Raw genomic sequence first — 13,235 nt, 5'->3', positions numbered from 1 at the left:
GTACGAACCCCACTTTCACGCGTCCTTTTATCTTCTGTCGTATCCGGTAAGGCGAGGTTCGTGTATCAGGAGGGTCATTGCCTGCCTCGTGCAGTGACGAACGTGAATTGTCGGCAGGCAAGACACTGAATTCAACATAGTGTCCCTTCAGTGTGAGTGTTATGTCAGAATGTGTCAAGAGTTACTGCAGATTGCTTGTAAGAACTGCCCCCCTGTGCTCTCTGTGGTACCTATGACCACCCTTTTGTAGCGAGGCCGGGAACTCCACCATGGTATCTGTTTATTAGATAACTGTGCTCTTGTCTCATTTCCTATTGGCAGATCACGTTTAGCTCATCCCCTTGGCCATCCACCTTAGCATGCCAATCCTTGACTTCACTGATGCTGCAGGTTATTGTGCAAAGTAGTGTTCGTGATTGAATGTGAAGATTTCTTTATAGGAGTTTGGTATCCCTCTGAATCCCTATTTAAAGGTTCATGTAGCAAAACGAGAGGAATAGAGGGAGAGGGGAGGGAGGCAGTAACTCCTTAATTACAGACGATGAAGGCCTTCTTCAGCGCTGGAAAGAGCATTACCATTCGCTGCTCAATCGAAACATCGATGTGGATGTCCTGACTACCCAACAGGTCCCTCAGCATCTAGAACTGACCCACTTCAGCTATCCTCCATCCCTTGATGAGGTAACTACTGCCATCAAACAGATGAAAAATAACAAATCCTCAGGGCCTGATGGAATCCCAGCCGAGGTGTTTAAAGCAGGAGGACCTCTGCTTACCAGATGTCTCCACTCTCTCCTGGAGAATATATGGGAAAAGGACGAAATCCCCCAAGCTCTTAAAGACGCCTCCATCGTCAATATTTATATGAACAAGGCAGACCGGTTAGACTGTGGCAACTACCGCGGGATCAGCCTGCCCCTGGTTCAGCCACACCTCCACCATTCATCCAGCTTAACGGTACTGCCCTCTTTAATGTTACCCACTTTAAGTATCTCGGCTCCCACCTGTCCACCACTGCGGACATCGATGAAGAGATTGAACATCGGATCAGATGTGCATCTCAAGCCTTTGGCAGACTCCGTACCCATGTCTTCAGCTGTAGGGAGATAAAATGATCTACAAAGTTGCACGTGGTCCTCCACACCCTGCTACATGGTAGCGAGACATGGGTCACATACAGGAGGCACCTCAAGGCACTTGAAAACTTTCGCTGGGAACACAAAAGAACAAATGCCAGTATTCTCGCTAACACCAACTGTAGGAACATTCGAGGCTACCATTATCCATGAACAACTATGTTGGACTGGCCATGTTACCTGCATGGACGACAGTAGACTGCCAAAGCAGCTACTTTACAGTCACCTAACGAATAGTAAACGTAACACTGGCTGGCAACCGAAAAGGTATAAGGATAGTCTTAAGACAAACCTGAAAAAATGCCAAATCGACCCCCTCACCTGGGAGACATTTACTCCACACTGTAACGCTTGGAAGAACACCACACGAGAAGGTGTCAATACTTTCGATTTCCCCCGACTGCACAACGAGGCAGATAAGCGCTAACGCAGGAAAGACGCTGCCACCACCCCTCCCGCACTAGATGTAGCCCTCCACACGTGCAACATCTGTGAACAACTCTGCCGGTCCCGTATCGGCTTCTCTAGTCACCTCAGAGCTCACCAACGAAGGTGACCATCCCTAATAACTCATATCATTGTCTCATAACTGGAGGATCATCAAACTTGATTCCGAGTGACAGCAAAGTAGTAGTGTGTGTGGTTGGCAAAATTATGAATAATGATCATGAAGCATACTTAAAAGACCCTTTTTATGATATAGATTTTAATGTTGTTGAATTGTTTATTTTCTTCAATTTATGGTTATCATTTAATAATTCATTGTACTGTTTGTAAAATGTAATATCGGAATGAGAGAAAACCGACTCATCTATTATTATGTGGCATAAGTTATTCATTGAACTTTGTCATATGTACCATAAGGTGAAAGGTGTAGCCTACGGTGGCCCAGCGTCTACAACAGCTACAGGCAGACCCAAGAAGTAGTGACACCACCGCCTCTGTCGAACTGTCACTAACTCATTTGTTTAATTTATGTAGAAATATTGCCAGTGTTTCTCGTAAATCTTCCATACTTGTGGATTAAAAGTACCTGAAATGGACATCAAGAGAGGATTTTGTAAAGAATATTCAAGACTGAAGGAAAATGCAAAGTATAAGAGAAGATCCGAAAGAGTTTATTCACAATTTAACAAAATAACATTAGCGTGTAGCGACCAGTTATGGGTGATTGATTTTCTTGGAAGATTTTGTTTGTCATCTGTCATCATGAATTTTCCTTACATCACACAAAGTAAAATATTTATTTTTTACAATGTGTTATTCAATTTTCAAGCACATCTATTAAAAGGTTTATGTTAATACACATAAATAACTATATCTCATTCTTTATTTTAAAACTATTGTCATTAACTAAGATTATTAGAACAAGGGTCTGTTAGAGGCCCCTCCTGTTGACAGTCATGATCACTCATATATTTATTTCTAAAGTAAAGGTTTGGTTTGGTTAGGTTTGGTTAGGTTTGGTTAGGTTAGGTTAGGTTAGGTAGATGATCAGGTTAGGTTAGGTTAGGTTAGGTTAGGTAAGGTTAGGTTAGGTAGATGATCAGGTTAGGTTAGGTTAGGCATTAAAGTTCTTCTTGAGGAGGTTGGCGAGGAACCGCTTCCCAATTGATTCTTGAGGGAGCTGACTCAATCCCTGCTCCAGTTGCTCCCTCATTTGAGTCAGTTTCATCTCCTGTTCCTTGATAATTTCATCCTTTTCTCTGTTTACTTGTTCCAGTCTTTCATTTTCGTTTTGTAAATTTTCCAATATTTGAGTTTTATTGGCAATTCTTGCACTCATTTCTGCTAGGGCTACGGGGTCCTGTTGGCGATTAAATTCTTCCATTTTCCTGTTGAAGAGACATTTATATACCATTATATAACTCGACACACCTTAGAGTCTCATGCTTTAAGACACTCGCTCCAGCAGTACAACCCGCATGCAGGAAACCACTATTGTTAAGAAGGAACTGGTCGCTTTGCACTTACTAAATAATGGGTCTAAACATCAACATGTTGTCTGATAGCATGCAAACGTATGTTGATTTTATTACAAACTACTGTAGTCGATTTTTTTTATTGCTCTTGTTTAGTTACAGAATTTTCTTAATTAGATGATGAAATACAACTGCAGGGAAGCTGTGTCTCACTTACCTTCATTCAACAGATGCAATAATTACTTTTTGTTGTAGGATGGTTGCAAGCAAAACCAATTGCAGTCAAACAGGTATGACCTTATCAGTAACAATAATTTTATTGCATTGCTAATATACCGAATATGTTCATATAACATGCTAACCTAACCTAACCTAACCTACAATAAACTGTTTCAATTCAATTCTAAACATTGTGGCAGCAACACCAGACGTACCCTACAGACGCCCAACTCACAACACTCACATACTGAAACATAACCAAAGCAATGACCTGACAGCCACCCCTTGAGCCACAGTTCTCTTTAATATTAACCACAACAGAGATCGGATACATTATACATTACGCCATTTGCGTTCTAACCTCACTAGAGGAAAGGTCACGGCAGGCTTAGCTCCTGGGGATTAATTGTCAGTAATGGTGCTAGTGCCACTTGTGAACTGGGTTGTGCCCTTCTGAGGGCCGAGTTAGAGAGGGCCAAGGAAGACAACTTGAGGGCCAAGGAAGAAATCTTGAAATTAAAGGAAGTGATGGCGAGGATGAAGGAAGAAACGAGACGAGGAAAGCCTGTGTCTGACGAAAACTCAGGCGAATGGAAGGTTGTGAGGAGTAAAAACTCACCAAGGATACGACAACAATAGCTCAGTGTATCAACTCTTTCAATCATCTGATAGACGAATTGGACGTAAGCATAGTCAGGGACAAGGCTGACAAGGAAGGTGCGAAAACATTAATTGTTAGTGATTCCCAGGTACGGTACCTGGACAGAGCTTTTTGTGGTAAAATTAAAAATAGGATGAGGGTGTGTTTGCCAGGAGCTGGGGTGGGGGATACAGTTGACAGGATAGACAATATCTTGTCTGGTAATGGGAACAAACCCATTATCTGCCTTATTGCAGGAAGCAATGATATTGGCCGGTGTAGGCGTGAGGAGCTCCTTGATAAGTTCAAGACGGCTATAGAACGTATTAGGGTGAAGGGAGGGATCCCTATCATATGTGTTGTCCTGCCTAGAAGAAGAGTTGGCAATGAATGGTTGTCAAGGGCAGTTGGTGTCTAATCTATTAACATTCTTTTCATCTGTTTTCGAATCAGTGGACGAGGGTTACAATTATGATGTGGTGTAACTCGACTTTAGCAAAGCCTTCGACAGAGTCCCCCCACGAAAGACTATTAAGAAAAGTGGAGGCTCGTGGCATTAAAGGAAATATTCTAAAATGGATTAGGGCGTGGTTACAGGACAGGAAACAGCAAGTGAGCATTAAAGGCACTATATCCGATTGGAGCAACGTCACTAGTGGAATTCCCCAAGGCTCAGTACTTGGCCCATTATTATTTATTATTTACATAAACGACATATATATATCGTCGTAGTCAGCAACATAAGTAAATTTGCTGATAACACTAAAATAGGACGTGTTATTAAATCTGACGAGGACTCTACGCAAAACTACAGGAAGATCTAAACAAATTTTTCGAATGGTCTGAAAAATGGCAGATGAAATTCAATGTGGACAAATGTAAAGTACTCAGTTTAGGAGATGTAAACAGGGAAACCAGATACCAGATGAACAACGATGTTATTGAGAAATCCGACTGCGAGAAAGATTTAGGAGTAATGATAAGTAAGAATCTTAAGCCAGGTAAACAATGTGTATTTGCTCGAAACAGGGCTAATGAAGTACTTGGATTCATACAAAGGAGTGTTAGTTGCAAAACTATATCTTGCGTTTGTGAGACCTCACTTGGATTACACAGTTCAATTCTGGTCTCCTTATTACAGAATGGATATAGTATTCTTGGAGAGAATTCAGAGGAGAATGACAAGACTAATCACGGGCATTTAGAATTTTGAGTACAGAGACAAGTTAAAGCATCTTAATCTGCATTCCCTCGAGAGACGTAGAGCGAGGGGCGACATGATCGAGGTGTATAAATGGAAGTCAAGGCTAAACAAAGGGGACATTACAAAGGTACTCAAACTATCCAACCAGGAGCGAACTCGTAACAATGGTTTTAAATTAGACAAATTTAGATTTAGGCGCGAAATAGGTAAACGTTGGTTTGGAAATAGAGTAGTGGATGAGTGGAACAAGTTACCAAATATCATCATTAACTCAAATACGCTGAATAGCTTCAAACATAGGTTGGATGCTTATATGAGCAATAGGGGTTGGGTGTAAACGGGACTGCCCAGTATGGGCCAATAGGCCTGCTGCAGTTTCCTCCGTTCTTATGTTCTTATATGTTACATCAAGACAACACTGCACAACACTTTATTTGTCTCATCTTTGCCAGACATTGATTATATTAAACCTGTGTTATACTATACATTTTTATACAGAATATACACACATAAATGTACAGTATATCTGTTACCGCAAGCAGTAATGAGTATACATTATACAGAGTGTTGAGATGGTAGAGATGGAGAGACCCAAAGTAGGTTGACGTGTTGGGTGGTGTAAGGGGAGCTTGTTTGCGTATAACGCGCCTGACTCAGCAAGTTTGAATAGCCGGCCTGGACATGTGACTGCCACTGTAGCTATCCCCATCATAGAGCCAACACCTAACCTGTTTCTCGTGAAGATTTTCAACACGTAAGATTAACTTGTTCTTATTGTGTACACAGGTAGACTGTGTCCACGTTGAATTTCATCTGCCAATTTTCAGACCATTCGAAAAATTTGTTTAGATCTTCCTGTAGTTTTGCGGAGTCCTCGTCAGATTTAATAATACGTCCTATTTTAGTGTCATCAGCAAATTTACTTATGTTGCTGTCTATGCCGATATCTATGTCGTTTATGTATATAATAAATAATAATGGTCCAAGTACTGAGCCTTGGGGAACTCCACTTGTGACGCTGCTCCAATGGGACTTAGTGCCGTTAATGCTCACTCTCTGTTTCCTGTCCTGTAACCACGCCCTAATCCATTTAAGGATGTTACCTTTGATGCCATGTGCTTCTACCTTTCTAATTAGTCTTTCGTGGGGGACTCTGTCGAAGGCTTTGCTAAAGTCGAGATATACCACATCATAATTGTGCCCCGCGTCCACCGATTCGAAAACTGATGAAAAGAATGTTAATAGATTAGTTAGACAAGAACGTCCACTTGTGAAGCCATGCTGGGAATCATTGATCAATCGGTGCTTCTCCAGATGATTTCGAATAGAGTTTGAAATGATTGCTTCCAGTAATTTGCCTACTATTGATGTTAGACTGATTGGGCGGTAGTTAGAGGATAGTGATCTATCCCCCTTCTTGAAAATCGGTATTACATTCTCTATCCTCCAGGATTCTGGTACTACACCTGTTTTTAAGGACATGTTAAACAACTTTGCTAAGGGCATACTAAGCTCTTCCTTACATTCCTTTAATACTCTGGCAAATATCTCATCGGGACCAGGTGACTTATTAGGCTTTAGTTTGTCTATTTGCTTACTAACATCGTTAACTAGTCACTACTATCTCGCTTAATTTGTTGTCTTCACTATCTCTGAATAGAGTCTGTGCCTCGGGTATCATGTTTAAATTTTCGGTGGTGAAAACTGTTGAAATATATTTATTCAAATTATTGCTCATTTCTCCGTCGTTATCAGTGAGCTCGCCGGTATCTGACCGTATTGGTCCAATCTTTTCTCGTGTTTTAGTTTGATACATTTGGTAGAATCCTTTGGGGTTTGTCTTCGCCTCCCTTGCTATCCTTACCTCATTATTCCTCTTGGCTTTCCTTATCTCGGTTTTAACCCTACTCGCCATATCTTATAATAATCCTGGAGGTAAATTTCGCCACGCTTTATCCTTCTACCTATAGCCTTCCTTTGGCCAATGATGTTCTTTAAATAATTATTTATCCATTTAGGGTCATTGTTGTCTGATCTGAGTTTTTTGTATGGTATGTTCTGCCTTTGTGCATTAAGTGACTCATTATTTAAATTGTCGTGGAACTCGGCAGTCTCAGATGTTGTTGTCAGGTCGGAGTCATCTGTCAGGTTCACGGCCAAGCGCGACACCCCCTCTCTCAGCTGCCTCTTTAAACTGTCAAAGTTTGCCCTTCTGAAATCTGGTACTTTAGTGGAATTTTCCTTACGTCTGCCCTGAAAATCTAACTGGAATCGAATTTCTTTGTGATCGCTATTTGCAAGTTCGTTCCCTACCTCGACATTGCTAATGAGGTTTTCTCTGTTCGACAGAACTAAATCGAGTATATTATTACCCCTTGTGGGTTCGGTTATATGTTGACTTAGGAAACAGTCCTGGATCGTCTCGAGAAAATCCTCTGATTTTGAGTTACCCGTAAGGTCAGTCCAATCTATTTGGCCAAGGTTAAAGTCGCCTACTATACAGACTTTGTTGTGTATGGAAGCCCTGCGCATTTCATCCCAGATAAGTCGCTCATTGACTCTATCAAGATTGGGAGGTCTATATATTACTCCTGTGATTAATTTTTCCCTACCGTCGCTTAATTCTATCCAAATTGTTTCTGTATTCCGCTCAGTTTTTATTTCCTTATTAATTTCACACTTCAGATTATCCCTAACATAGATTGCTACTCCGCCTCCTTTCCTGGTCTGCCTATCGGTATGGAACAATTTGTAACCCGCATTTTGGTATTCGACCGGCAACTCACGTGAGTCTAGGTTGATCCATGTTTCAGTGAATGCTAATATATCGATTTTTTCGGTACATACCAAGGCCCTAATATCATCCATTTTGTTTCTCATATTTCTACTGTTCGCGTAATAGACATTTAAGTTAGTCGTGTTCTGAGTCCTCCCTTTACCGCGTTTAGTTTTAAACTCCCTGTTTAATTTAGTGTTGTCATCATTCCTAACACTATTTCCCTGTAATCTTTTACTTTGTTTACCCGCTCCCACTGCAGTTTCCCCCACCTCCGTGCCCATATGTTTCCCTAGCAGTTTAAAGACTTCGATATCCTTTGAACTGCACCCTCTAGAGACCCAGCCAGGGTTGCCACCCCATCCCGAGACAGGTGCACCCCATCCCTAGCATAAAGGTCCCTTCTACCATAGAAGTTGTCCCAGTTGTCAATGAATGGGACCGATATTGACTTGCACTATCTGTCAAGACGGTCGTTGACACCAACCGCCCTTGACAACCATTCACTGCCAACTCTCCTTCTAGGCAGGACACCGCATATGATAGGGATCCCTCCCTTAGACCTAATACGATCTATAGCTGCCTTGAACTTATCAAGAAGCTCCTCGCTCCTACACCGTCCAATATCATTGCCTCCTGCACTGAGGCAGATAATGGATTTGTTCCCATTACCAGACAAGATATTGTCCATCCTGTCAATTATATCCCCCACCCCAGCTCCTGGCAAACACACCCTCATCCTATTTTTGTTTTGACCACAAAAGGCCCTGTCCATGTACCTTACCTGTGAGTCACCAACAATTAAAGTTTTTATACCTTCCTTGTCATCCCTGTCCCTGACTGTACTAACGTCCAATTCGTCTATCAAGGGACTGAACGGGTTGGTACACTTAGCTGTTGTTGTCGTTGTTGTAGTATCCTTGGTGTACTTCTTCACCACCAGCTTGATCCTCCCACTACTCACAACCTTCCACTCGCTTGAGTTTTCGTCAGACACTGGCTTTCCCTGTCCAGCCTCCCCTTTTAACCTCGCCAGCTCTTCCTTTAATTTCAGGTTCTCCAACGTGGCCCTCTCAATTTCTTCCTTGGCCCTCGCCAATTCTTCCATGGACCACTCCAGTTTGGTCAACAAACTCACATACCCAAGACCGCACATAGCACTGGCCATATCTGCTAATTATCCCTCGGGAGCTAACCCTGCCGTGACCTTTCCCCTAGTGAGGTCAGAACACATATGTGCAACTCACTCGTGTAAAATAAGGAACTGTGTGTTTCTTCTTTTACAACTTTTCTCTGGTGAACCACATCAATAACAAACATCAAAACAATGATTATTTTAGTTTTATTCGTGGATAATTATTACCTGTTCCGATGTGTCAACTTTGGAAGCTAAAATTAAGTTTCAATCAACAATGGTTCTGTTAAATAAATAACTTTAAAACTTTACTTGGGCAGATATCTCACTAAGTTCATCGTATTTTGAGCAATAAAACTAGAGCGTTCCTTCTCCTTCATTTTGTTTTCTCATACTTATAGTACTCCGACTAATATATTAAGTACTCTTACTATTGCTGCTACTGCTAATAAACTACGAGTACGTCAAGTTCTGTAAAGGTCATCCTAGTAGCGTCACCACACATGATCATCTCCTACAGTTTCTTACAGACAGTTGCAACACCAAGGAGTATCTCAAGGGCGCCCCAACACATTCTCGTTTTGAGTTCCATTTTGTTGCATTATAATTATATTTTATTAATCTTGTCACACTAATTGTATTTTGAAATTTAAGAAATACTTTACAATATTCGAATCACCTACAGAATAACCCCCAGTTTATTTCACCTGTTGATTAAACACCCTTATACTACCTTGGAGGGTTAGGTTAGGTTAGGTTAGGGTAGCGTTGGTATGATTAATCTTAAGGTGGATTAAGCTGGGTTTAATAATTTAGCGATGGATCAATGTATATGTTTGATGGATGTGGATCAAAAGGTTGTTAATATAATTAGTTCTTTTAGTTCTTACCCAAGTCGGCTGAACCATCTAGTCGGACTCCTCAACAACGAATGAATGTCTGCCTCCACGTTTAGTATACGACACTCGTACACACACACACACACACACACACACACACACACAGCTTCAGGAGCAAAGAAAAATCTTTCTTAGTGCAGCCGTGTTCACATTATTCTAATTGACACATCACATATATCACTCGACGCCGGCAAAGGAATACTAATACCCATCTGAAGGTCAACTGCTGTATCTCCACCTCGTGATGTCCTTACAAGGTGACTGTGGGACCTTCTGGTAGGTTAGTTTAGGTTAGGTTAGATTAGGTTAGGCTAGGTTAGGTTAGGTTAGGTTAGGTTAGATTAAGTCAGGTTAGTTTAGGTTAAGTTAGACTAGGTTAGGTTAGTTTATGTTATGCTAGGCTAGGCTAGGCTAGGCTAGGTCAAATACAACACAAACCCCCAAGAAATATCAAACTAAAGGCTGATTCTTCTACCTTTTTTCTTCTTGTGTTCACTGGCAGACTCGCCGGGCGAGGTGGGTGATCCTCGGTTCACAATACCAGACTCTTCAATGGATTGTTTTCTTGCTGGAGAAATCACACGGAACTTTTAAAGGGGTAATTGGATTAAAAATACCAAACACATTTTTCAGCGATAAGCAATGTATGTGCTGGTCCACTATATGGTCCAGCTGGTCCACTATATGCTTTAGCTGGTCCACTATGTGATTCAGCTGGTCCACTACAATGTTTAGCTGGTCCACTATTTGGTTCAGCTGGTCCACTATATGCTTTAGCTGGTCCACTATATGGTTCAGCTGGTCCACTACATGGTTTAGCTGGTCCACTACATGGTTTAGCTGGTCCACTACATGGTTCAACTTGTCCACTGTTTAGCTGGTCCACTATATGGTTCAGCCGGTCCACTACATGGTTTAGCTGGTCCACTATTTGGTTCAGCTGGTCCACTATATGGTTCAGCTGGTCAACTACATGGTTTAGCTGGTCCACTACATGGTTTACCTGGTCCATACATGGTTCAAATTGTCCACTGTATGGTTTAGCTGGTCCACTATATGGTTCAGCCGGTCCACTACATGGTTTAGCTGGTCCACTATATGGTTCAACTTGTCCACTGTATGGTTCAACTTGTCCACTACATGGTTTACCTGGTCCACTGGTGGTTCCCACTGTATGGTTGCTGGTCCACTATATGGTTCAACTTTAGTCCACTATATGGTTTAGCTGGTCCACTATATGGTTCAACTTGTCCACTATATGGTTTAGCTGGTCCACATCGGTTCAGCTGGTCCACTATATCTTTAGCTGGTCCACTATATGGTTCAACTTGTCCACTATATGGTTTAGCTGGTCCACTATTTGTTAGCCACTACATGGTTTAGCTGGTCCACTATATGGTTCAACTTGTCCACTGTATCAGGTTCTCCACTTGGTCTTCACTATTTGGTTCAGCTGGTCCACTATATCCTTTAGCTGGTCCACTATATGGTTCAGCCGGTCCACTACATGGTTTAGCTGGTCCACTACATAGTCTGTTGTCTATTATATGGTTTTTAGCTGGTCCACTATATGGTCCAGCCGGTCCACCATGGTTCAGTTGGTTCACTATATGGTCCAGCGCTGGTCCACTACATGGTTCAACTTGTCCACTATATGGCTTAGCTGGTCCACTGTGGTTCTTGGTCCATTATATATTTAGCTGGTCCACTATATGGTCAGCTGGTCCAATTACATGGTTCAGTTGGTCCACTATGGTCCAGCCGTCCATACATGGCCCAGTCCATTATGGTCCAGCTGGTCCACTACACATGGTTCAACTTGTCCACTATATGGTTCAGTTGGTCCACTATATGGTTCAACTTGTCCACTAGGAATGGTCCAGGTTAGTCCACCATAGCAGTCAGCTGGTCCACTACATGGTTCAACTTGTCCACTATATGGTTCAGTTGGTCACTATATGGTTCAGTCTTGTCCACTATATGGTTCAGTTGGTCCCACTATATGGTTCAGCTGGTCCACTGTATGGTTCAGCCGGCCCACTATATGGTTCAGTTGGTCCACTATATGGTTCAACTTGTCCACTATATGGTTCAGTTGGTCCACTATATGGTTCAACTTGTCCACTATATGGTTCAGCTGGTCCACTATATGGTTCAGCCGGCCCACTATATGGTTCAGTTGGTCCACTACATGGTTCAACTTGTCCACTATATGGTTCAGTTGGTCCACTATATGGTTCAACTTGTCCACTATATGGTTCAGCTGGTCCACTATATGGTTCGGCTGATATTGATATTGAAACAGTTTATTTAGTCAGTAAAACACAGATACAGAGTCGATAAAAAAATAGTAATATTAACATGGCTGAGTCAACTGAGAGCCTGAACTCTCTTGTAGGCACCTGATATATACTGTACATTTATCTCAAGGAAGTATTACGTAACAGTTAGTAACAACTGGAAGGTAGGTTGGTTCTGGTAGGTTCTGTAATTAGTTGTTTTAAAAAATTTTACTGTACTGCGTCTAGGAAGTCTTCAAATTCATAGTCACGTACAATGTTGTCCCAGTCAATATTTCTGAAGTTGAAATCCCCCATAATGCACAGGTTGTTGTATTTTGCTGCCCTACTCATTTCCTGCCATATGGGCTGAGCTGCTTCTTTGCCCAGACTTGGAGGCCTGTAAATCACTCCCATAATTAGTTTTTCTCTTCCTTCCGCAATTTCTACCCATACAAACTCGGTTTCTATTTCACCCTTTATTTACCACTCTGGGCCTTTCACCATAATCCCCAAGCCTCAAGTTACCATCACAGCAAAGCTTTATTTCTTCTGAGATACATACGAGAACGTTCTGACACCCACCCAAAGAAAATAAACAAGAATGAAGTAGATGATGTTCCTCGCCTCAAGTGTTTACGACACAGAGTTGCACCACGTCTGTCCATCAGTACTTAGCACAATGTTGACCTTGTTAATGTTGCCTCACTTATCATTCCTAATCGTTAACTGCATTTTAGTATACAAATAAGTAACTTTCGTCAAGGAGGATTATAGACCTAACATTCTAAAGTCTACAATTTGTTAAACTGCGTTTCTTGTTCTTAATATAGACAACTCTCCATGACAGGTCTCTGAGTTTTACTGTACAGTATTAAGTTGGCGTAATTCGTAAAGGATTCTTCGACTTTCGTTGTGGTTGCTTAAAACCCAGATTTTAATATAGGATGACTACGAATGATCTTCCTGACTTCAAGTATTTATTAGAAAGAAACTAACAATGGTAGAGCAATGTCTAGCTTTTT

The sequence above is a fragment of the Homarus americanus genome, unplaced genomic scaffold (assembly GCF_018991925.1).
Source record: "Homarus americanus isolate GMGI-L3 unplaced genomic scaffold, GMGI_Hamer_2.0 scaffold22369, whole genome shotgun sequence".
NCBI classification, from domain to species: Eukaryota; Metazoa; Arthropoda; class Malacostraca; order Decapoda; family Nephropidae; genus Homarus; species Homarus americanus.
Note: the sequence above shows the minus strand (reverse complement) of the source record.